This window comes from Mesocricetus auratus, unplaced genomic scaffold (assembly GCF_017639785.1).
Source record: "Mesocricetus auratus isolate SY011 unplaced genomic scaffold, BCM_Maur_2.0 Super-Scaffold_100018, whole genome shotgun sequence".
NCBI classification, from domain to species: Eukaryota; Metazoa; Chordata; class Mammalia; order Rodentia; family Cricetidae; genus Mesocricetus; species Mesocricetus auratus.
In genome coordinates, this window is record NW_024429199.1 from 45847744 (window position 1) to 45874398 (window position 26655).

Below are 26655 nucleotides of genomic sequence, written 5' to 3' on the forward strand. Positions count from 1 at the left end.
CGGGGGCCAGACGGAGGACGATCCACTTTCATTGAGAGCTCATGGTGTGAAATCTAATTTTTAAAGACGTTTATGAGTCTCCTTGTTCTTGACTGCAATTGTGATTTGCTGGCAAGAATTATATGTGCTACTTTTTATTCATTTTCAATTATTTAACAAACACACTCAAAGCCCTTAATATCTGGCAGGCACTATAGTAGATGTTTTGCAACTAGCCACACATTTTATTTGCAACTGCTTTTGTTATAAGTAAAACTAATACCAACTTGAAGGTCTAGGAGAATACTTTTTTTTTTAGTTTTGCTTTTATGTGGTCACTTAAATTGAAATGCCTTGAAGATATTCCTGGTGAAAATGTAGGTTCCAATATTTAAGTATGTTAAATTTCCTCAGCTACATGCATCTTCTTGCCCCAATCTCTGGACCAAGAGTTGATTTCTTTCTCATGCTGCTGCTTGATCCTAATGCAAACAGACACATGGAGTAACTCACCGTAAAGCCAAGCCTTGCAGCAAGGCCACAGAGGGAATGCCCAAAGTACCTGCCTCAGGTAACCCTTGAGCATCCAACTCACTTCACAAATAGGAAAGTTTTTTTTTTCTTGCAAGGCATGGGCTTTAGCAGCAGCAGTGAGTTGATCTGGTAATAAGAATTCTACAGAAAAATAATAGTTTTTTCATTGCACTAAGATCTACCCATCTTCACAAAATAGTAGAGGGGAAGAAAATCCACTATTCTTTAGGGAAGAGATACCATGTACTTGTCTCCTTTGTCTTTGGTGCTTTCAAATACTATAACATCTTACCATAATTTGTAATTACCAAGTATAGTAGTTCTCAACCTTTAGATCACAACCCCTTTGGGAGTATAATGGCCCTTTCACAGGAGTTACACATCAGATATCCTGCACATCAGATATTTATATTATGATTCATAACAGTAGCAAAATTAAAGTCATGAAGTAGCAACAAAAATAATTTTATGTCTGGGGTCACCACAACATGAGGAGCTGTATTATAGGGCTGCAGCATTAGGCAAGTTGAGAACCACTCATCTAATGGGCTGTTAAGATGGGTATTGGAAATAGAATGGCAAAGGAAACATAGTCATGAGAAAATAAGTCTCCTTAGAATGAGTGTTATTTATTTTCATGTGTCAGTTCAATAGCGAACAGGAATATGACTGCAAACAACTGAGATCCATTTCTGATCAACATGGAAAGCCAAGAACTAAATTCTTTTTTTAACCTGAGCTGATTTTAGATAAGTGAACTGATAGCCCTCAAGCCCTTGGGTCTCAAGTAACAAAGGGTTACATCCTTGAAACACAGACGCAGACGAGTAAGATGTGCAATTGCATTCACCTTTTGCCTAGAGAAAGCCTGGCACGGCCCAGCTATCTGCTCAGTCAGGAGGTACACTTCAGAATTTGCATGTTGAAACCAGCTAGAGTCCACAGGAGGTAGTGCGAGAGAGGAGCCAGGGCACAGATGGCCCATGGGCTGCTAAGGCCTGTTCACATGTTGTGGAAACTTCCAGAAATAATGGAAAAGAAAACTTGGATAATAAAGCAGCCCCGTGACCAAGGCTCAACAAGAAGAGAGGGTGTTCCTGCTCCTGGTGACTGGGGTGTACAATGTCCTGATCAAGGAGCACTGGTTGAGTTGCTAAGAAAGCTACACTAGAGTAGAAAGCAAACTCTAACCAAAATACTGGTTTAGAAACAACAGCCTGAAAGAAAGACCCGGAAGGGCTAAATTAATTCTTGAAGTTCCAAAGAATTTAACCAGGCCCTGACAAGTCTCAGAGGCATGCATAGGCATGCTAACACTTCAGATAAAAAGATGATGTTCAAAATGTCAGGAAACAAATAAAAAAGTTACCACATACACACACAAACACAAATCACAAAGTAGTCAAAAATAAGGAGAAACTTATACAAATACTATAACTACAACATTGAAACAACTGATATCTACCCCCATATGTCCAAAGAGGTCAAGAGAATATTAATATGTCAGTAGGGACTCATAGAAGGTATTCAAAGAATAAAATTAAATTTTAGACATGGAAATGCCAATGTCCAATAAAAAAATACACTTACCATGTGGAATTTGAAGACAGATAGGAAAATGTTTAGTGAAGTTGAAGAAAGCAATAGAAACTATCCAAGAGAGAGAGAAAGATCAAGAGGGTATGGATAAAAGTGGCAAAAATATTTGTAGAAATAGTAGATGAGGTAACCAAAGAGATGGTGGCTGAAAAAAGTTCCCATTGTGTTCATGTACACCTTTGTATAAAGGGCACACCTATAATTCTCTACCCCGAAAAATGTTTTAATAAATGAAGGTCAATCCATTTTTTCCAACTATGCATGGGTCATAAACCTTTCTCACTGGCAGAGAGTCATTAAAAATGTTGCAAGAGTTCATTGATGCAAACAAAACTTGAAACCACAGAATCCAGATGTAAACAGAGGAAACACATATCAGAAATTCAAATACAAGAAAAAATTACATTGTTTATCCAATTAGTCTAGATAATATCTAGTAGCTTTTAGTTATTTAACTGTTTAACATTAATATGCTTTTAAATTAAAATAATCATATGTCAGGATTAATAAATCATGGAGAAATAAAATCTATTATTATGCTTGTGTGCAGACCTGAAGAGGAGAAAAAGATGTAAACTCCCCTGGGGTGTTTAGATGTTGTACAATGTATGTAGTATATTAATACTTGAAAGTAAACAATGATAAATTAATAATGGTGACTCTAATACTCAAAACAGCCAGTAATATAGTTACAAATAATTATAGCCAAAATTCAGACATGATATAAAACTCAATCATATAGCCATTCTTAAATAATCCAGATAGATGCAGGAAAAGCAGAGCAACAAAGCAAAATAAAAATGTATATATTTAGACCCAACCATCACTAGCTATCAAATTCGGTACAAATATTTTAAGAGCACCAGTTAACGGACAACGATTTCCAGATTGTTCGTAACTATTTTGCAAGTAGCAATCACACTTAAAGATACATGTAGCTATGAATTTAGATGATTCTAGGCCAGCTGAGTTGTTTGTTGGCTTCAATAAAAAACAAGTTGTGCACGTACAAAAACAAAACGTCAAAGACCTTGGAATAAAACCTGCATAGATAAAGTACCCCAGGCCAGTTAGTACAGTAACAGATCACTACTGCAAATGATTTGAAGTATTTGTTTATTCAAACAATTTTGCTAGCATTGCATTTTCTTCACTCCACTTGAGAAAACAAAGTGTAAGTGGTGTTACTTAGCAACTACCTTTAAGAAATTCAAATACCAGATGATTACCTATTTGTAAAAACATACCATTTCCTCCAGAAACCAAGTTTGCAGTGTCAGGTGCTTCACGGAGTATAAGTTAAACAGCAATATTTAATTTCTTAGAACACTCAACTACAGCTTTGCTGGATTACCCACTGACATGGAATTCTAGCCCAAAATTTACCTCAGAGATTATACAAATCAAGGAATTGTTTTGTAAAATATTCTCACGAAAGCAAACACTTAATGCAAATAAGATATATTGAGTTTAATGGAAAGTGAGTGCGTGACTGAATTTTACCTAGGCAATTCTCACCACTTTGTAAGCTACAGGTTAGTGTCCTCATTTTAAGCTGAGCAAATCTCAGCTAGTATGTGTTAATGGTTCCTTGACAGCCACAGGAGCACAGAGTGCAGAAGGAGTCTCTGAGTTTTTACCTTTAACTTCACACCGAAAAGCAAATAAAACAAAAATACCCCCCTTTTTTGATTGTTAAAACACTGCCTTAACTTTAAACAAGTATAATGGTTTGGTAACATAAAAGAACTTAAACATGATCACTTATTTTCTGGAAGTCGAAAGGATGAAATCTATATTCAAGAGTAAAGACAAGTGGAAATTTGCATGTTTTACCAGAAAACATGTTTGACTGCAAGAAGAAATGAGAACATGTGAACCAGTAGGATTCATAATTTCTCAGCAGCACCATCCCACTCGGGTGAAAGACAGACACCACGTAGCCATCTATTTCCTGGGAAAACGCGCGGGTATAGAGACTACAAATGTGCTCTTAGTGTGTGTGGACATCCATATATCCCAGTTCTCCCTCCCTCTTGCCCTTCCACCCTCTCTCTTCCCCCTCCTTCCACACATAGATACAACTGACGACATGAAATCATATCAGTTTTGGTTGTCATTTGCATTGCATACCGAAGCATTTTTCTCTGCTAATAATTAGTTTGCATCTCAATTTTATCTTGTTCTAAATTCTACTCCTAAGAACATAATTTATTTAACTGATCTCTATGTAGAAGTCACTTAACAGTTTTTCTCTGTTTTAAAATGTGCTAGGATAATTACTCTTCTGCTTACACCTCTGTGAACTTTCTAATTATCTCATTAGTGTGAGTTTCTGGAGGTATAATTGCTAGATCAAGAGACGTTCACATTATAGTGTTTTAATCCTGCTATCCAACTTCCTTCCAGGAGGATTGTACCTGGCTTGAGGTCCCTCTTCTGAAATATAAGGATTTCATTAATAGTCTTGTCAATAGTTGACATTTTTAGTGTTCTTTTGACGTTGGCTAAAAGAAAATAGCACCTCTCTATTTGCATATGAATTAAATGTAAGAGCCCAATCTTCTCATGGTCCTGTTTCTATTTTTAACACATTTAGCTCAAGTATAAATTTAACGTCACTTGATTGCATTCCTTAGACATTCATTATGTGCTCATAATCACACCAACTCTCCCTCTGCATAGACAGAGATGACATAGCACGGGTGTCCCCTTTCCCACTTCTCTTCTGGCCTTAGTGGATTGTTCCCTTCACTTGGCCACTCGGTGAGTTCCAGGCCGGGTTCTCCTTGCTGCTTTGAGGTCTCTGCTTCACCTCACCTGCAGTCAAATGTCGCTCCACAACCAAGTCCAGCTAACAGTTATCAGCCAGCCCTGCCCCCTTGCCCACGTCCCGTGCTCGTTCTTGCCCCCCTGTCTCTGTGTCCTCGCTTGAATGGAAGGGATCATGAGGACGCAGCGCTGCAGATCCTTGGAGGAAGGCTCCGTTGCATTAGAGGCTACTGGCTGAGGAAGAACTTTTGTGTGTGTTGCATGATCCCAAGATGAGCCTTTATTAAGCCACAGATGTCACCATATTTTGCTTGTCATAGCAGGCAGTGTTTTCCCAGTACAGTAATTCAGAAATCAGGTCTGGGAGTGAACTGATGCCATAATAAAGACCCAAGGCAAATGTGCATCAGACCCGGGGGGGGGGCACAGACTGAAAGACTGCGCAGTGCCAGTTACTGGAAATAACTTTCTAATGGCAACTGTGACAATGTGCAAGACAGACTGCTGAGCCCTGGCTCTGGGGAGAGGCTCTAAGCCTCAGGGTAATTGCATGTTTGCTACTCTGGATGTCTTCAGTGAGACAGGGTGAGAGCCGGTGAGAACCGGCTACTGTTTCAGCATGGAAAATGGGAGTGGAAAAGTTTCGGTGGTCAGATTCTCTGTGAGTACAGGAACTACAGCTACTTCTGGACTTCAAATAGTAACAAGTACTCAAAGGAAGTTCTCCGCTGTAAAGGTCCGGTAAAAACCTTTTCAACTGTAAGGACTGATTCTGGCTCGATATCCAAACCAGCTTCTATATAGGAAGCTACAACTATGTTGGTGTGGGGTGGAGTCAAGAAAGCAATGAGATTGATAAATCAGTCAGAAACAATCTCGGCATTTTCTTGCTGCCACATAAAAGTGCCTGGAAAAAAATAGCTGTATTCACAATGACTGACAAATAAAATTAGAATAGAGTGTTATAAAATCCATTTTCCTCTGTTCCCAAGCACATGGGAGACCACCTTCCTGCAGTTAGTTGTGTCTATATTTAACAAAGTGCTAGCCTATGGAATGTGTATGCACATGTGTCGCACAGTCCTGTCCAGTTAATAAACCTTCAGGGACAGCCACCATCTTCTCATTTTACCGTTCCCTCACCTGACTCAAGGGAGAGAGAGCACCTACTTTCTCACAAGGACATTCACAGTAGCAGGAAGCAGGTTTGGGAATGACTAGAAGAGAAAGGACCTGCTGTGACCTTTAATCAGAAGAAATATGATTTTAGCAGGCTTAGCACACCACTATTTCACAGCCTCTTTTGATGAGTCATGCAATCCTTAAATGAACACAATTTTTACTTTGTTTTCTGTTTCTAATCTTTTATCGATTGTCATTGTGAACTGTTCAGGTATCCAATATAGTCTTAAAATTTTCTGCTGCATTGTGTTACTCAGGCCTAACAGACTTCACCTGAGAAGTGTCCGACACACTGTTGGTGCAGCTCTCAGAAGGGGAATGTTGAGCACAACACACTGTCTGTTGGTCCTAACTCCCATATGACACACAGGAGTAAGTTCTGACATCTCCGCCATAATGGACAGTGTGTACTCGTGGGAAAAATGAATTTGTGGCCTGCCCCATGCTTCTGCACAGTAGCGGAGAAGTGACTGATACTCAGATTCTTCATTACAGGAAGCTTGTCTACGCTTTATTTCATTCCCCGTCAGACTGAGCAGACCCTCCGATTTATTAGGACCGTGATGTGCTCTGTGCTTAAGAGTTTTATTACCTATTGGAGAAGCCACAAGATTTTGGCAGTCTTTAGCAACAAGAACTTTGTTTCCTTGTGTCAGCACATTTCTTAAATTAATACCCTGTGATTGATTGATGGTATTGTAGGAAGCTATTTAAATGGTGCTAATTTTATAAACACTCAAGGATCCCATAGCAGAAGATCTAACATGTACGTAACTTGCTGTCCACAGCCATTGTTTGTGTGTGTGTACCTGTGTGTGTGTGTGTGTGTAAATCTAAAATGCATGTGTGAGCTGCAATATGTGTATGTGAAGATCTAACATGCATGTGTGAGCTGCAATATGTGTATGTGAAGATCTAACGTGCATGTGTGGCCTGCAATATGTGTATGTGAAGATCTAACGTGCATGTGTGAGCTGCAATATGTGTATGTGAAGATCTAACGTGCATGTGTGAGCTACAATATGTGTATGTGAAGATCTAACGTGCATGTGTGAGCTGCTATATGTGTATGTGAAGATCTAACGTGCATGTGTGAGCTGCAATATGTGTATGTGAAGATCTAACGTGCATGTGTGAGCTGCAATATGTGTATGTGAAGATCTAACGTGCATGTGTGACCTGCAATATGTGTATGTGAAGATCTAACATGCATGTGTGAGCTGCCAGCCACACAAATGTATATGTGCATAAGCACACACGTGTGGGTCTTTTTTTCACAACATAAACCTGTGTCTAAGGCTGATATTAAATATTTGTATATGGTTTGTGTGTATGTAATAGGTTTGTAAATTTTATTTTACATATAATTTAGAAGAAAACATAGCTCTGGGTATCAAATTGGGGCCTAGAGCACTGTCCTTTGGTTTGACTTATGAAATTATTAAAGCTAATTCAGTGGCATATTGCTCCTGACCTAGAATTTTTACAAATATATTTTACTTGCTATTAAAGACCAGGTTAAAGTTCAAACTAGAGACTCAGAAGGCAGAGTAGCCACCTTCTGGCCTCTCCACAGCCTCTCCAGAGAGGTACTGAACTTGAAGGTCCTACCTTGGCAGATCCTTGACTCTAGGTTGTAGTTTACTTGATCTTTTTTTCCGGTTCCACAGTTTTGTTGTTCCCAAACATCATTTATTTGGCATTATACAGTCTATAACGTTCAAGCTGACGTCTTCACTTAGTATACTCATTTATGTTTTTCACTTCTTTTCCTGCCTTAATAACTTGTTTTTTTCTTTGTAGTGAGTAATGTTCCCCTGCCCTGGAAGTGCCATACTGAAGTTAGCCATTTACCTGCCAGATAACATCTTAGTTGACTCCCAGCAAACATAAGCAAAGCTCCTATAAACATCTGTGTGTCTAGTTTTGTGTTTACCTAGGTTTTCAGTTCATTTGGATAAATAGTAAGAAGCACAGTTGCTAGGATTTAGAGTATGTTTGGTAGCAGATTACGGTGTCTCATGTAAGTCTGTGTGTACCTGGTGGCATGTGATGTGGAGCCCCTTCACATATCTTTACTCGTCATCTGTGTCCTTGATCAGATATCCCTTCAAATCTGTGGCCATTTTTAACAGGGTTGTTTGCAATCATGCTTTGAGTTTTGATTGTAAACAGTGTGCTAAAGGCTGTGTCAGTGTCAATCCTAACCATTAGACCACAAAGTGGAGTCGACACTGGGTTTTCAAGACCTTAAGATAAATATTTTAAAAGGATGATTTAAAAGTCTAAATGTTAAATATCTGTCATCAGATGTATAATGTATTAGTTATATTTTCAGTAAATATAAAAAAATTAAAAGCTGTTTCTTCTGCCTTTTGACCATTGTGTGGAGACACAGTTAACTGGCTCAGAGAAACTTGGAAAGTTTCCATAATAAAATAAATCTTGGCTAAGCTTTGCCATAATGGTTTCTGAAATGTTTAGTCCAAACCTGTTGTTATTCCTATAATACTACACTACGATGTCTTATTGAAATATATGACTTTTATTTTGTGTTTATAGTACAGCTGTATCAACACATCAAATATCTGAAAATATCTATTGCTGATATAGAACAAATTATTTTTGTAGGGAAAATTTAAAGAAAATCAGCATAAAATTCCATAATTGTGTTGATATTAAGACAATATTATATCAAGTAAGTCTTGACTTAGCTATAGAATGAGTCTTCTTGTATGTAGCTATGTGAAAATTGGGTAGGTTCACTTTATATCACATATATATCATGAGTTCATTCCCTTATACTACTTAATATATAAATATATTAGAAGTTATTGATTTGGACTGTTCTAAGTTGGTTGGGTTTTCATAATGGAAAACAATTTCCTATAAATGTACACTATTTTTCCCAAAATAACCAGGGCCAGATAACTGTGCCGAGGTGATTGGCTAGAAAGCATAATTAAATTCATTTAAATCAACCTTAAAGTCGTTACAGCACTGTAGGAAAGGCCTGCTATAATTTATCATGATTTGAATAGCAATCTATAAATACTATATGCTATATATTATATACCACTGCACATGCATTTACCCTGCATGGAGTGAGACCTAAACAGAAAGTGACTCATTCTTTTCCAGTACTGACATTAGATATGAAGCTTAAGTAGCAGGTAATCATTCAGTTGTCTCCATAAAGAGAATGATTCTGCCTCATACAATTTTCTAAACATAGTAACCTGTGCCCAAAGAACTCTTTTTTGTTGGTTTCTTTGTTTTTTTTATTTAATATATCATGTGTTGGGGGAAAACAAAGAAATGTGTCTGGACTGCTTCACCTTCGTTACCAGTAAATGGAGGTTTAACACTCGAATCTTTGGACCCCTTCTCAGACATGCTCATGAATTGTAGGTGCTTGTATAGGTTTGCTTTCTCTGGTCAATTTTAAATCCCCTGATGGAGTGCTTTGTTATGAGTCAAGTCACATAGTTTCAGCCTTTATAATGTTTCTGCTATTCCATACCCAGTTAGTTCTTTTAATCTTCCCTTATCAATCAGCCTCTCGGGCTCATTAGTCACCTGCACTTTCCTTTCTAAATCTTAGTATATATGTCCCTTTCTCCAATACCTTGTAAAGCCTAATTTTCCCTGTGCACAAAATTTATTGTACATTCTTAAGTAGACTGAAGATATGATTTTCTCCTTGAGTAATGGTGCCCTAACAGTGGAATGTCTCAGAGAGCAGAATTATCTAGATCCCCAGGGATCCCTCTGCGTATTGACGGACAACTTAAATCCAAAATAAATCTAAATAAGCTTTTTCAATTACTGTGCAATTCTAGACTATTGAATTACATTGGACTAAATACTTCAAATAAAAAGTCAAGATGTATACCTTTAGAAAATGTCAGCCCTGTATCATTGTGTATTGTACAGATTTAAAAAACAAAAAAGACAAGAGATTAAAAAAAAGCATACACATTTAAGGAGAATAGAATTTTTATTAGTATAAATAAACATAAAACATTTCTAACCACATATTTGTCCTAGAATGTCCCATGTGTAGGTACAATTAGTTTCTGCTTTCAGATTTTCACTGGATGCTCACAGTCTCTCGGGTTTCGAGGTGTGCTTGATAGTGGGTGTGATTGTTAAGACTGAATCACTAGTTTGGTAGTACTTAATAGGCAGTGTGAGTGGGCAGCCATGGGTGCTGGTAACCAACCTCAAAATACTGGCTACAATGAATACATTTGCTCTTTATTATCCCCACTTGGACTCCTTGTTTTAAACAGTATGCTTATAGATTATAAATTGTTTAATCCTTTCAAAAGATAAACTCCAGGAGACTAGGTATGTTATTTATCTTATTCATGCCTAAATACCTGGAACCTAGAACAATGAATGCTCCATAAATTAGGTGGCATGAATTCCACATATTTCTCTATCCAGTCAGACAAGTGTCCTTTTTGTGTCTCTGTGATTACTTGAAATACAGTATCTTTGTAGTTAAAATCTAACCACTCAGTATTTACACTACACAGTAAATGGAGGGTTTAGGGCACATTACAGTTGTAGGCAAAAGCAGTCATGGAAAGTTTTAAAAGGTATGACTTCTGGAGACACCTGGGGGTTAGTCAGCTGGACACCAAACCAGGCTATCCATCCTTGTGGGCAGAAGGTCATCCTCAGATGTTCCCTTTGCTGGTCAGTGGGTAGAGAGGAGACAGGAGCCTACCAGAGGTCTCAGTATGACTTCGGTTTTCAGTGACTAGAGAAGAAGGAGCATTCCCTGTGGATGAGAATGGAAAGACAGTATCAGAGGTCTGAGGAGAGAATGAGAGATCTGAAGCAGTCACCTGAATGGTAGCTCCAATGGGTGTGGGAAGCAGAGAGAAATTGGCTCCTTTGCTCCAGTTACATTAAGCTTCATGGACTTTTGCCCAGTTGACAGAGGATCTGGTTTAGCCAGTATTGAGATTTTGCAAAGTACATGAAACCAAGAAATAGTGGAGGAGGTTCTGGGTGAGTACTAGGAGAAAAAGATACTAAGTAACCACAACTTTAAAATGGATGGTGTGAAAAGTGTAGAGGACCAGGCAGTGAAGATGGAGTTTGCTGAGGTTTTAGGGTTTCTGTAGTAACAGTTTAGGGTAAGAGTTTTTGGGAAGGGCACAGAGTTTGGAATTATGGGTTGACTGTAGTTACTTACCAATCTTCCTTCATTGATGATGCATACTAGTTTTTTTTTTTGCTTGAGAAATTCTTCCCCATCCATAAATTATAATTTTCTGAATTTGTGTTGATTTGGAGTTTTGTTTGCCTTAAAGTTCAAGTTTTTAATATAGTATCACATTTTACGTACAGTGTAAGAGTTACAGTTTTTTTGCATGAATATGTAATCTACCCAGTGCTATGTGTTTAATGGTATAGTTTATCCTTATTCCTAACACCACCCCCACCATTTGATCAAAATGCTTAATTTATTCATTCAGCAAATATTTATTGAACACCTATTCTGCACCAGGACTATTAACTTAATAAGGAACAAGACAGCTAATGTTGCTTATGGAGGTTGCCCTTTAGCTCAAATAGAAAGGCAATTACTGACTTTCTGGAGTTTGTTAAAGGAGATTGATGCCGTGTACAAAGGAGAAGAGAGGGCTCAGAGGTGTAATACTCTTAACGTTGTGCGTCCCACAGCTTAAGGTTGAGTGACCCACAACTGCCTGTAACCTCAGCTCCAGGAGAAACCTCCAGCTTCTACAGGCACCTGCACTCGCACACACATGCACATAACTAAAAATAACAAAAGTATTTCCTGAAAACTTGACTGAGTAGCCTTGGGATCCAATGTGAGGAAATGGTTTTGTTTAGGGGACAGATAGTTTGGTGGCTCCTTTTAGGAAGGCAGATGTGATGACACATTTCACAGAGGTTGAGGCCCTCAGTCACACAGAAGAGTCTGGGTGAAGGGACTGCAGAAGCACAGTCCCTAAGGTAGGGTCTCCCGCAGTGCGGTTGGTGCAGAGGGTCTCTGGTGAAAATCAGAGCCAGCAGAGGACACCCGGAGACAGAACACGAGGCCCACTCTATGGACTGTTGGTGACAACAAAAACAACCAGCTCATTTTCTCTTCTTACCTTCTCTGACACCACCCGATTTTAGGCAGTGGTGTCATTTTTCTTTCCTCGATGTCACTGAAACAGTTACATAGGTGAGCTGATGACTTTTGACACCCAGTGATGGCAAACAAAGTACAGTGTCCACTTTCCACGCCTGCTTCTCTCTCCCAGCTGTGTTTGTAAGGTTTGCATTTGAGGTCTATCGCTTGGATTTTGCATTGCCGTCCTCAGGCCCATGCTAAGTTCCTACCTGTGTGGTTACCTCCTGCCGGCCGCTTCTGACCATCTCAGGTTTATCTCCCGGTGGTTTCCTCTAGTTGGCCATAGCAAACATTTTCTTGGGCCTTTCAGTTTTCCATAACTATTCCTCCTTTTAATACCACCTAGATCAATACCGGAAGTGAACCTTTCCTGGAAGTGGCACCTTGCTTCTCATGTCTTGTGAGCCTTGAGGCTTCTACCCCTTGTCCTTCACAAAGCAAGTGAGTGGACAGGTATGGAGGCAACCTTGCCTTACAAGTTACTTGATGTTTTTAAGTAGCCCTGCCCCCCCCAAAAAAAACAAACAAAACACTCTTCTGTTTTCATTGTAATAAATCCGCATATATGTCTTAGAGAACATTTTTTGTTCATTTTCCCTGAATTGCAGATACTGTATTTTAAAACTAAAAGGGGTTACGTGTCTTTTTAGATGTCTGGCTCTTATTGCTTGGGGTCTCCTAGGTGCTTCAGTTATGTCAAGGAGGAGCACTGTGGCCAAACTTAGTCTCTCATCTCATCACTCATTTTCCTCATTCTGTCATGTCTGTCCTGTCTGTGGCCATGCCTCTCTTCCCCACTTTCTTCCACTTTTATTTTAGTGTATTAATTTTTATTAAGTCTTATTTTTCAGAGTCCTGATAGTTCCAGTTCTATCATTTATCACACCACCATCTTTTTCTCAATCATAAAGCTCAGATGTCTACTTTCTTGGTCATCTTTTGTAGATGTGTTTGCTTTGCTGTGTATTTTAAACTCTTGGCAAGGGGCCTGACCTTGCACGGTGGTTTTCAGCACAGGATGAACTTTGCTGCTGTCCACACTTTTTTTTAAATGTATCTTTGTCTTGATGCTGATCTTGTTGTAGAAGAAGCATCCCTCCAGGCTTCACAATACAGATCTTGATTGCAAAACAGGTTTATGTGTTGATTTGGGGGACTGCTCCCCTGCTTCTCTGACCCCCAGCTATATGTGAAAAACGTCCCTGTGGGCCCTGTTTATCCCCATACTTGCAAGGAAGAAACAAATTTTGTCCTTCACAGTCTCTTCACCAGGAATGAGTTGTTAGCCATTTTTTAGACTCTGCCCATGATCTGTTTTCTTCAACTACTTTCTCCTTCCTCTGATGTACCCAGGCCTTAGATCCACTGTTTCTGGTGCCCAAAGATCCTCTTAGCAATAACTGAAGTTTATAGCTCACTTTTGTTTTAATTTATCTTACTATATTTGTATGAGTTCCAGGGTAAAGGAAAAAAGGGGAAATATTTATGCTAGAAATCATACTGACTTTATATTTAGTACCTGTTATTATTGGCACAAGGAACTAAAGGAGACTAACACAAGGACATTTTCCCATTGCCTCTTGTATTTCTAACATCAAGATGTATTGTCTCTATCATTGTATACATGAAAAGGACTTGAAGCAAAAATATTTCAAAGAAAAGATGTATATGGAAATTCCTCACTAACTCAGGCAGTGTGTGTGTGTGTGTCTGCGTGTGCGTGCACGCATGTATTTAGTCAAATTACAAATGTCTGCAATGCTTGTATAAAATTCAAATCACACAGCCATGTGTATGTACATAAATTCGACAATGGCTGGACAAGGAAGGGTATCTTTGAATGCTTTGGGGGCCATTGATAAAGCACCCAGATTGATGACCTCTGTTCATTTAGCAAGTTAGAGGATGCTAGGTCAGGTTTACCCCCAGAGGAGTGAGCAGGGGTTTCATCTCCAAGTGAACAGTCAGGGTTTATTTTGGCCACAAACAACCATTTTTTAATTGACAAATAAAATGTGTGTTTTCTAAGAAAATTATTTTTAAAAGACAGGTACACTTAACAAGTGATTAGCTAATGACGTATCCTCTATCAAGGATATAGCATGCTTTTTAGGTATATCTCCATTTCCTCTCTACTTACTAACATGTCTCTGACTGTTGGCTATGCCACAGTGAGAAGCACAAAACCGGCCAGCCTTAAATCTGCTGTGTTATTATAGCGTCTTCCATTTAAATCGTAATGACGGGGTTTTGTGTGGGAAGGATATTTGTGTGTGGTTTTTTTCTCCTCTGATTTTTGAAGATTTTTCTAACTCATTAAGGTAATGTCTCTGCAAATTGTGTGAAACTTGAAAGTACTTTATTTTACAGTGATTAGAAAGTGGAACATTTTTACCAGTATAAATGTTTTATTGCAGACAGTTCTAAAAATCGACTTTTATCAGGCAGCTGGTTCTTTCTGGAAAATACTGGCTTGCATCATTAGACATGGAATTCTCGATGTTTCTGTTAAAACACTCAGGATATATGCATTGCAAATGGTACTGGTGTCTCCAAATATACAAACCCTGTGTTTTACTCTAATTATTCATTAGGCACAGGCACAGGGGACCCATGCCTGGGTTGGAACATGTTTCCCACTGTCTCCACATTCCAGGCGCTGGGAGAATAGGATAAAGTTCAGAATGTTACTGGACCCCTACCCATTTGCATTCTCTTTCCACATTTAGCTCACTCACTTCTCTGGCCTGTGCTAGGTGTGACAGGGTATTAGCCAAGCTGTCTCAGTCACTCTGGCATTTTATCTGTTCTACAAGATGGATGCTAAAGGTACAATCTACAGTAAAGTCCCTGAAGACTCCTCGGAGACAAGTTGATAGCAAGAACTACACTTGGGGCCTTTAAGTAAGCTTTGAGAGCCTCGAGCTGCCAAGGTTTCTTTTTTGTCATTTGTTTATTGCATCTCATTATGTTTGGAAAGGCTGTCAGTCTTCACTTTTTTTTCTCCCACAATGGAGAATTTAAAGGAACACAAATGGGCTATTAATGTAAACAAAAAAATGTTATAAATGAGATAGAGGCCCAATCTAACTTTTGATAGGACAGCTTTGGGCAATAGAGAGGCAGCATGCTGAGTAAAATCTTAGCTTGGAGTGTCTGAGTTCATTCACAAAATTTAAGTGCCCTGGCTGTGATTGACTCCCAGCTCTTGCATCTTCCTGACATCCCGTGGAAAGAGGCTACTGCAGAAGCATTTGTGAATCAAGTGGATCCGATGAGATCAGCATCTCTAAAAAGGAAATATCATTCTTAACCCAGCTAAGAAATCAGCCTGGAAGCATCAGCTAGGATGTGTTTCCTTAGCCCAACAAAAGAGTTCATAAATACCTTAACAGTCTTTAATTCTGAAAGCATATGAATTCTTCCTTAATATTGCATACCCTCCATGTTTAACTAATAAACAGGTGTGTAAGGGTACATGGAAGTAGAAAGAAATTAAGAGGAATGTCAGTGGTTCCTTTAATTCTGTACACAAGGAAGCTGAGCCCATGAAGGATGCCATGGCTTATACAAAGAAGCTGGCCTGAAAGAGTTCTAGCACATGAGAAAACTGAGTCTGGGAGGGTCCCCTCACTTTCAAGAGGAAGCTGGGCCAGGAGCCCCCACTTAGTGTTGCAGGAGTCTTTCCAGTACAATTCTGATGTTGTCTCCTGGGCTATGCTGCTCTCCATGCGTGACTATACACACTTTTGGAAACAAGTCACTGGAAAATACATTGTCAAATGGAAAATCAAAGTCTGACTGCATTTTCCTTAGAATTTTCATGAACAAATTTGTCATCTCACTATTCATTATGATCATTTTTGTTATGTTTTAGTTACATGTACACGGCACGTGTTGACCTCCCTGGCTCCTCCCAAATCTTCCTCTCATGTCCATGCCCTTCGATCTTGTTCTGTGATGTTTGTTGACCACAGGTTTAGAGCTATTTGTTTGGGTTGGTTAGCTCCAAAGTAGTTACACAGCTAGAGCAATGACCCCTCTTTCCCAGAATCTATCAGCAGCCATGAGTTCTGCAGTAAAGCGTAGGGTCCCATGGGCACCCCTATTCCGTGATAGGGCCAGTCTTGTGTGGGCTCACTGCAGGTAAGCACAGTTGTGAGTTAATGGTTGCCGTGGTTAGTGGTTGCCGTGGTTAGTGGTTGCAGTCTAGAGACTGGCCATTTCACAACACTACCCCATATCTTCCTACATGTTTCCTGCCCCCTCTTCTGCAATGGCTTTTGAACTTGTAAAGAGAGAGGTATAAATGTCTTGTTTTGTGCTGAGCCCCAAACTATTACTTATTCTCAACATCTTGGGTAGCTCTGCTGCGTCTCTGTACTCAACCACTATACGTTGGAAGGGGAAGGCATTCTTTCTAAAAGCTGGAAACAGCTATTTTCTATAAGTAGAAACATACGTATTTAGGAGGCAATTCGATGCCACTTTGGTTTAACAACAGGAATAAATTCCCCATATGAGCCTATGGCCTCCCAAGACCTTAGTTGGTAGCTGATTTTTTTAACACTTGGTACCCTTACCCCATGAATGGAGTCAACTTCAGATCCAGTAAAGGGCAGTTGGTTGCTTCCTCAGCAGTCAAGCCACTGTTGCATAGGTGGTTATATCTGTTTTGGCAGGCTGGCCCTCTGGCTCGTAGGCTTCAGATGGGCAAGACCCATGGTGCATTTTCTTGCTATAGCAGCTCACTCAGCACCCTCTGGTGAATGCTGACCAATAAGCAAGACGTTTCAACTTAGATCCTGTCTTACACTGAGAACATTGTATGTTTCTCAACTTACCCATCGGAAAAACTGAATCATAAAATTTTGTTTTGCTACAGTCATTATATAGTGCTAGCTTACGACTTTTTTATTACACATAGTTTTTATTCATACGGGCCTCTGTGAGCACTTTTAGCCAAGTGAAATTGTTTCATTGTGTATCACAAAATTTGTAGAATTTTAGCAAAACTTTTCTATTTGTACAAGTGCATTTCCAAGGCAGAAATGTTTATTACACAGAGGGAAATATATTCATTCATCAGTATCGGAATTTTGGTTATGAAGGCATGTGAATAATAAATAGCCACTGAAATACAAAGAAAATTCAAATGAATCACTTGTGAGCTAATTATTACTAGCCACAAAATATGTGAATATACAAATCTAGGATATAGCTTCTTGGATAATTATTTCTTATTGATGTTATGTAAAATTTGGGCTTACAGGAAACTGCATTTTTGTTGGAGCCATGGGGAAATGTAGGCAAACAACAAAGATAAAATAATGTTTTCAGATGACAGGACAGTGCAGGGGTCGCCTCCTGGGTGTGCAGAGTTTGACACTCTGTGTTATGTGTCACATTCTTATTTCTGTTACAGATTCTGGATATATTTACTATCTAAATTTATATCTATACTGGAAATAGTATATTTGACTTGTATTTTTGTCTCCAGTAATACCAAGGCTTATGACTTGTGACTATATGTAAAAATCTATGTTAGGACTAACTTCTCAATTCTGTTCTTTCTCTGTCTCTCTCTGTCTCTCTCTGTCTCTCTCTGTGTCTCTGTCTCTGTCTCTGTCTCTGTCTCTGTCTCTCTGTCTCTCTCTCTCTCTCTCTCTCTCTCTCTCTCTCTCTCTCACTGTGTCCAGTTTCTCTCTGCCATTTCTATTGAGACAAGTTCTCTCACCTAACTGAGTGCTCTCAGATTGGTTAGACCAAAGAGGTCTGGCCTGATTAAGCGTGTGTCTACCCACACTGGGAATATGGAGTGGGATCTGAACTCAGGTTCTCATGCTCCTTACCATCAGGCACTTTACCAACTGAGCCGTCTCCCCGTTACCTCTATTTTTAAGATTATTTAAAATTTTATCTTGGGCTTCTGTGTATATTCAGATTTATGACTTGTGGGTTGTTTTTGAGTCAAGCTCTTGCTGCATAGCCTAGGCTGGTCTCAAACTTGTGGCACTCTGCATGTCTTGGCCTCCTGGGTATAGAGAGTTTATGGCTTTTTAAACACTGAATAATCAAGGCTGCAAAAGTACTTGGTTAATTTTAAATAAATTTATCAGTTACATATGCATCTTCTATTCTTAAACACATCTTGCTTTTGAGGGGGCAGGATTCAATGACTTACTAATTTCAGTGTTATTTACTCCTCCTGGGTGATTTCTAACTACCATTAATTTTCCTCTACTTCAGTAGTCACATCTGACTAATTCATATTTTGAGATGCCATGGTGTGGTTTGGTTCCTACAAAGTACATCTGGTTTAGTTTCATAGTCCCATTCCCTTAATGGGATACAGTCTGGATTCCACTCCATCATGACACCATTGTCTCTCCCCTTGGACATTGTGTGTATTAGACTTTCTTGTCCCTGTGGCAAATACCTAAGATAAACAATTTGAAAAGCGGCATTTATTTTAGTTGGCTGTGTCAGGAGTTTCCATGGCTCTGGGCTGGAGGTGAGGTTGAGATCTGAGGGCATTCGTCTGGGTGAGAGCTGCTCACCTCACAGTAGCCAGGCAGCAGATGAATAGAAAGGGGCCAGCACCAGCGTGCACCTCCCTAGGCACAAACATCCACTCCCTCTACTTTGTGCTCAGCCTCCACATGTTTACCCCTCCCGTCAATCTGGTCGTGCTACAGTTCATCAGCAGGGAAGCCAGATCCAGGTCAGTCCTCATGACCTCACCACTTCAGGAAGCGCCGATGGTGTAGACAGCTCTCAGTCTAGCCAATTGACCGCTAGAGTAACATGGAAGATGGGTGCCTTGGTCTTCTTCTTGAGCTACCTTCTTGCATCATTGGATTTCTAAAACAGAAGCCCCTTCCCTGATTCTTACAATGTTATTCCTTTCCCGTTTTCTTGCTACCACTCTGAGTATTTTCCTGTTCTCTGTAAAAACATGCTGTTGCTGAGCATTCAGGGACCTCCTGACGTTCTTGCCATTTCCTCTGGATGTGCACTCCTTTCCTTTAAGGGAAAGGCTAATTTCGAGAAGTTGAACCTACCATCTTATCAAAGGTAAACCTTATCATTGACCGACCCTCCCTTTGCATAAAGAGCAGCTCTAGTTGTTTATCACATAAACCTTGGTTGAAGAAGTATCTGTCTGATCTTACTGTAGAGCAGGGAGGTGACTTAGCAGGAAAGGTGGGCTTTGTACTGAGTTTTGAAGGTAATAGTAATTACTCAGTTATTCAGGAGAAAGGGAAGAGGAAGGAACACAGGAGCATTAACCGCAGGCTGAGGGAACTGTGAAGTCCTGGACACCAAAGAGAAGCAAGGCTCACTGAGGTTGGCTCTGTCTGGTGGTGACATGTACGATGGCACCTGTGCAGGGCTGACTGCAGAGATCTCAATCTGGTCCCAAGAGTCTTTGCAACATGTCAATAAGAAATCATTTATGGGCTGGAGGTTGGTGGTGCACGCCTTTAATCCCAGCACTCAGAAGGCAGATGCAGGTAGATCTTTGTGAGTTCAAGACCAGCCTGGTCTACAAGAGCTAGTTCCAGGACAGCCTCCAAAGCCACAGAGAAACCCTGTCTCGAAAAACAAACAAAAAAAAACCAACAACAAAAAAGAAAGAAATAATTTATGGATCATAAGCAGATGAGAGAGATATAATTTAATTAGTCTACTTCAATATTCATTGTGTAGCACACAAAAGAATGACCTAGAGAAAGCAAAACTGTAGGCAGCAAGAGCAAATAAAAAGACAGAGGGACTTTCCTGTAAAGTCTCAAAACCTTTAGATGCTGAATAAATAAAATGGGAAGCAAAGATGGCAAGAAAGCAATTTTGACCAAGAGTCCGGTGCTTAATATCCTCTAACATGAAGAGCTTGTGCAAACTGGCACCAGTGTGGAAAATAACAGAATATAGGTCTGCAAGTATATGTATGCAAACTGACACTAAAATGAGAATGTGAAGCTCCTTGTTTGCTAATCACAGAATGTCAGTTGAGCAGTAGAGTGACCTACTCTCCTATTTAATTAGTGAATAATTATATCAAGAATCACAAAGCACATAAACTCTACCCTATATTTCAAATAGGGGAATGTATCTTAAGAGAATAAACAAAACACAGAAAACATACACCAGAAGTGCTTAACAGTATAATTACAATGGAAAAGGGGGTGGGTAGTTAAAATATAATTGCCAATCACTGGTGGAAAGTTGCTTATCCATGAAAACTGAAGTTTTCATATCAGTATCTTCAGTTTGTTTTTATATACGTGATTTATACAGATTATCTGCGACCTTTTAGTGTTGAGACCTAAGCCTGAGTTCTGCCTCTGATTCTCAGTCAGCCACAGTCCTCCCATCCCCCGGAACCCCACAAACTTCACACTTGCTGGGGCTAGTCTGCATCTTCCCTGAAATCCACATTCAGCACCATAACTGAGTGCATGTAGTTTAGACACAGAGAGCTTGCTGCCTGTTTCAGCTGGTCACTGAACTGTGTGACTCAGTCTGCTTGTCCCGCTTCTTTGAGTTCTTTGTATGTGAAACAATTTCATGAGGTTGTGTTGAAAATATATGCTGAGTGGTAGAAGCCAGAAGCCTTGAACCAGACCAGTGACTCACTGCAATGAGCATTTAAGACGCAGGACTAACAGGTGTACCGCGTGACTCATTGGGCCACACTACAGCTTCCATGCACAATTTTTTATTTGTTTGTTTGTTTTACTTTTAACTTTTGTTATAGGGGGGAGGTTGCAAGGGCAGAGGGTAGAACTGAGGGAATGGGGAGATAGGTGGGACTGGGCTTCATGATATGAAGTCTACAAATAAACAATAAAAAGTTTACAAAAATAGAAAACATGTGCCTGTAATATTAGCTAAACAGCGCATATATGAGGGCATTTATTTTTGTTATAGATGCCAACCTCACGAAAACCTTCCATCATATCATGCCCCAGCTGCACTTCTCAATTCTACCTTCTCCTGACTATAGGGAATCTTAGTCGTTCTTGAAAACAATATCATGTATAAATACTGTCTTGTTCTATATCTCTGTTTTTAGACCTTGACAGAAGAATCTTCTGAAAAAGCCTAGTTTTCCTGCTACTGACTCTTGCCTACAATGTCTGATTTTTAAGGAATCTATAGTATGTCTACGTCTATATTGCTGTAGATACACACACACACACTATTCTGTAAGAACTATTTCATTATTGATTGCTACATTACTAAGGTTCGCTCACCAATGTCCCTACAGTCAGAGCTCACTTTTGCTATGTCGAAAGCTATGTGCTTTCTCCGCATTCTCCCACTATTCAATTTGCTTATCATCTTAATTCTGTTGGCATTTACTTTATTTGTTCATTTGGTGACCTTAGACATTTCAGAATTTTGGGTGAGCAAAAACAATTACAGTGAGCAAACTGGGCAGAAACTGAATTACAGCAATTCTGAATCAGAATAGACTCAGGATGCTGGCTGCACACATCACAGTCCAGTGCTCACAGTCCAGCAGGAACTCAGAAACTCTGCAGAGATGACTACCTGCTGGACAACAACTGTGCTACAGTGTATCATGATTACAGCTTGCAGCTTATGCAACTGGGAATTAGGATCTTTGCCATCTCCTGGCATCAGTGTTTTAGTGAGTTAGCTAAATGGACTAATTTGAATTATCCACTGTCAACTTTCCATTTGGAATAAAAGTCCTTTCTTTTTATAGCTCTGCTTTATGCTTAAGAATAAAAATAATGAAAAGGAAAATTTCAAATTTTATGATGGAGAGTTTGAGAGAGTCTTAAATTCCTTCCTACTTATTATTATTGCTTTTGTGGCCCTATGACAGATACAGTGATCTAAGCCCTAAATCCATTACAGAACATTCAATAAATGCAGGCATATAAAGTACTCTGTCATCTGAAGTCATTTCAAACTGCATTCAATATCTTGCTTCCCAAGTGCATTAGCTTTTATTAAAAGCATTCTGCTGTGACATCCACTCTTCCTAATTGGTTTACAGATTGTCCCCACCATTCGGGCAATCTTAATTGCATTTTCCCACAGCTAGTTTGATTTATGGGTCCTTGTTTGCCTTATTTTATTTATAATAAATCAGAGTAGAAATCTTAAGACATAAAATAAAATTTACAGTATTTCCTCTTTCACAAACATAGAACTTACCTAAGAATTGTTAACAATATTTTTATATGCTTTGGAAGTGGCTTAGTCCAGCATTCATCTTCTGTGTGGTCTCTGGTAATAATACCAGCGTTCTCTTTCCAGAGCCATACCTTTTTACCTGGTGTTGACTAGGCACTGAGAACTATTTGGGATGGAATGCATGTAGGTTATAAAATATACTATGTTTCTTCATAAAGGATGTATAGAGAGAGAAAGAGAGAGACAGACAGAGAGACAGAGACAGAGAAAGAATATCTGTTTTAAAAAAAAGTATTATCTAAGAATATAGTGAGAGCATCCATCTACTGCACTAGGAGATCTAATTAAAATGTTCTATTTGTTTTTATAAACTTCAATTTTAAGATAACAAGAATTCATTTGAAATGTTCATAGCAGAAATGAAAAAGTTAAAATGCTTTTAAAAGTCAAAATAAGTGAACAGTAGTAAAATGAAGCCAGAAGATGACAGATACTGAAGGAAATGTCTCCTATTGTTGAATGATTGCATATTAACACAGGTTACTTGTAAAATCCTCTTCAAACATAGACCTTCCATGGACCCTCAGGCATGGGTCATTCCTGTGGGGAGTACATGGAAATTTGTGGGAAGGAAGAACTGTAAGTTGTCTGTATCAATTTATAAAAAGCCTTCTAGGCTTCCTTAGAGTTAAATGTGTTCATTCCTTCAAATATTTGAACAGTTAGAATTTGAGTTCAGAATCAAAAAGATTGCGGTATGTTTAGTAGAAGAGACAAAAGGGGAAAAGGAAATTATTTTAAAATAAACACAAGCCTTTAATCCCAGCACTCGGGAGGCAGAGGCAGGCGGATGTCTGTGAGTTCAAGGCCAGGCTGGACCAACAGCCTCCAAAACAATACAGAGAAACCCTGTCTCGGAAAAACCAAAAAATAAAATAAAATAAAATAAAATAAATACAAATCAAAGGGGAAAAGTGATTGAAAGCAAAGATGATTCCAAACAAATGAAGATAACCTTACTGCACAAACAGTTAACTTCCACAAAAATTAAAACCCCAGTGGAGAGGCAGACATTACCGTACTGTCCAGTGGGAGTGAGGCCAGCCCACTATGTATGGTGCTGGGAATGGAGCACCACTTACTCCCAAGTCAGGGAGCTATGATGGGCTTCATGGACACCAGAGCCCACTCCCTTTCTTAGTACAAATAGGAAGTCCTTTCCTCTGACCCCAGTTTATAAATAATGAACTCTATACCACACCCCTGCAGAGACAGTTTTAAAAAAGGCTTAAAATACACTCTTTTCAGGTCGGGGCTATAGTTCGGTAGTAGAGTACTTGTCTAGCTGTTGTGTGACTTTTCAAGGGTACACATATGCAAATGTCTGTTCACTGCTCACAGGACACTGACAACAGAAAAAAAGAAACAATTCTGCCTATGTCTGGCTTTGTGGACCATTGAATTCATTAAAAGTTGTATATAGGAGCAAGGGAGAACTTAAAGGCAGCTGCATCAAAGAAAAGCCCACCCCCACACGGGAGACAACTCACCAAAAGCTCCTCCTCTGGCGGCTGTTTATGGCTTGTGTTAAGTATAAATTGGGGCGGGACTTCCTGAGTCTTCTCACATTCTTGAGTTCTTGTAATTTTATGAGTTTCAAGAGCCTCTCTCCTCTCCAGGATGAAAGTAGCCACACTGCACTAGTATGCAAGAGGGGTGTGGGTGTCAGAAGGGGAAGAAATAGAAGAGAGGAGAAGAAAAGAAATTCAGTTTCATTATGTAAAGTTGCTAAATGTTTATATCACACCCAAACTCGGCAAGACCTCAAGGTGAAAGGAAATATGCAATCGATAAATATCACTGTTGAATCAACAGAAAAGTTAGATATGTGTTGTTTTTTAAAAATTACCCACCCATTGCTGAGAATGCTTTGGTGAAATGAAAAGAATAGAAACATAGAAAGTCCCAACCAAAAAATTAAAAAGAGATGGGTTCACGAGCAAAGTAGAAAGAACAAGGGGAAGAATCTACAAGCACAAAATTAAGTGGCAGAAATCATCCAACGTGAGCAACAGTGATGCCGGCCTTGATGAACAATAAAAATGCACAGACCTGTGTCTTCAGAATATAAAAGAGAGAAAAAAGGGTCATGTCTGAAAAGGCATCCTATACAAACCTTCCAAAGTTATTGAGAGAACAATAATCTACAGATTCATAGAGCTGAAATTTTCTAACAGGTAATGCAAACCAAGGTGTAGCCGGAAGTTCTGAAAGCTAAAGACCAGGAATCAGCAGTGGGGCACTTAGGAAACAGTTAGACATTCTGAAGGACAATGAACTTGTCTCCAGCAGCCACAGGGGCAGCGGAAGCAGAGCTGTTTCTCAAGGTCTAAAAGAAAGAGCTGTGCGTTGCAAATGCTGTAACCTGCTGAAATAATGTTTGTGAATGTAGAAACCAGGTCATTCTCAGATGACTGAAAACTAAGAGAGTGTGTTCTCAGCATTTCTATCCTGAAAGAATGTCCAAGAGAGTTCTCTAACTGAAAGGAAGCATGAAGGAAAGAATTGGGACATGTGGGCGGAAGGACACGATGAGATGTAAGTACAAAGGATAGCTTAAGCACCAAGGTTGAGAGGAAGTGGGGTTGTCTGGAAGAAAATAATCCATGCCCAACAGCCCGGGTTGTAGGCTTTTCTTGGAAGAGCGTTGTCTCCAACTTTCCATCTCGAGAATGGAAAATTATGTTTGGCAGTTGAAAAAGAGATCATAAAAGTCTCTGGTGTGGCTCTTAAGCATGTAGAAAGAGAAATCTAATGTAACATGACAAATGAAAGACCCAGAGACTGATATTGGGATTCAATCTTCAAGCTGATGATCAGAGAAGCAAAGCAGCCAAGCCAGTAGATCTTACCTCTTCCCAGTTGAAATAGCAATCCTGTCTCCACAAATCCTCAGAGTTGAAAGCTCTCATTCCCTGTCTCCTCCTGCTTTATATTCCTCTCTCTGCCCAGCCATGTCACTCCTGTCCCCACCTCCCGAGTGCTGGGATTAAAGGCCTGTGATCCCAAGTGCTGAGATCACCTTTGTGTGGGCTGTTTCTTTTAGGACTGGATCAATGCCATGTAGCCAGTGTGGCCTTGAGCCAACAGACGTCCATCTACCTCTTAGTCCTGAGTCCTGGGATTAAAGGTGTGTGTCACCACTGCTCAGCCTCTATAGCTAACTAGTGTGGCTGCTGGGATTAAAGGTGTGTATTGCCACTTCTTGACCCCTATAGCTTGTGGCTGGCTTTGCTTTCTGTACCCTCAGGCGAGCTTTAATAAATTATAATATATCACCGCAATCTAGGAAATTATGAATAGCTAGTAAGAGAACATGTAAAGATATAAGATGTTGATGCTGTGCATCATAAAGCAAACCTCAACAAACTTAAAAGTCGTCCAAATACATCTAGATAATACACAGGAGTCTGGGACCATCACTGGACTGTGAAAATCATGTTACCTAACAGACCTGAAAGTTCTCACTAAAGTGCTAGGAAAGTCGGAGAAATGTGTACCAACATTGAAAAAGAGGGTAAATCTCCAATCCATCGTCTAAGCTTCCATAAAAAAAAGAACCAGAAAGATAATTGCAAATCAAGTAGGAAAAACAGAAATAAACACAAATTAAAGTGAAAACACAAACTATAGAGTAAACATTGAGGCAAAAAAATGAGTCTCCATAGAGAGACAGTAAACATCTATATACTGACAACAAAAGAGATGCAAATTGCCAAGTATCAGAAGTGAACTATGGATGTCATTACATATCCCATAGGCATGAGACACATGCTAGCAGATCATTTTCATAATCTACTTGAAATGGGCAAATCCCTCAAAAATATGATCCACCATAATTCACCCAATAGGAAACATGATTTAAATAGCTGGGCAACGTAAGGAAACAGAAATTACATTTCCCAAATCTCAAACCTTCATTATCAAAATAACAAAAGAAGATCACTTAAACATACAAATAATGTAGAAAAAAATTCCTATTTGTGAAATGGGAAACTACATGAAGAATACATGAGGCTTATGTAATATTTCCTCCAAGAGCATGGGGATCAACAGTTATGTCAAGAAAAAGTCAAATAAGAGAAATAAAGTAAATGAGACTCATGCTGCCCACTTGTCCAAAGGTTCCGGTAATAGTGAACACATCTATACACTCTAACAATTCCCGGGCACCACAACACTGT

General features: G+C 39.4%; 1 protein-coding gene and 1 long non-coding RNA gene across 3 annotated transcripts in view; one reads left to right on the forward strand and one right to left on the reverse strand.

Annotated features, from left to right (window-relative positions):
- Positions 1–26655, forward strand: part of Pacrg (parkin coregulated) — a 414782-nt gene that overhangs the window by 34566 nt on the left and 353561 nt on the right. The window lies entirely within an intron of this gene.
- LOC121144452 overlaps positions 10048–26655 on the reverse strand; it is a 41598-nt gene continuing 24990 nt past the window's right edge. The window contains exons 2-3 of one of the 2 annotated variants that reach the window (XR_005881806.1): positions 23962–24106; positions 10048–10858 (exon numbers count right to left, since the gene is read on the reverse strand). This is a non-coding gene — a long non-coding RNA (uncharacterized LOC121144452). Of the gene's footprint in view, positions 10859–23961; positions 24112–26655 lie in introns of both variants that reach the window. The other variant, XR_005881805.1, reaches the window with a different exon arrangement.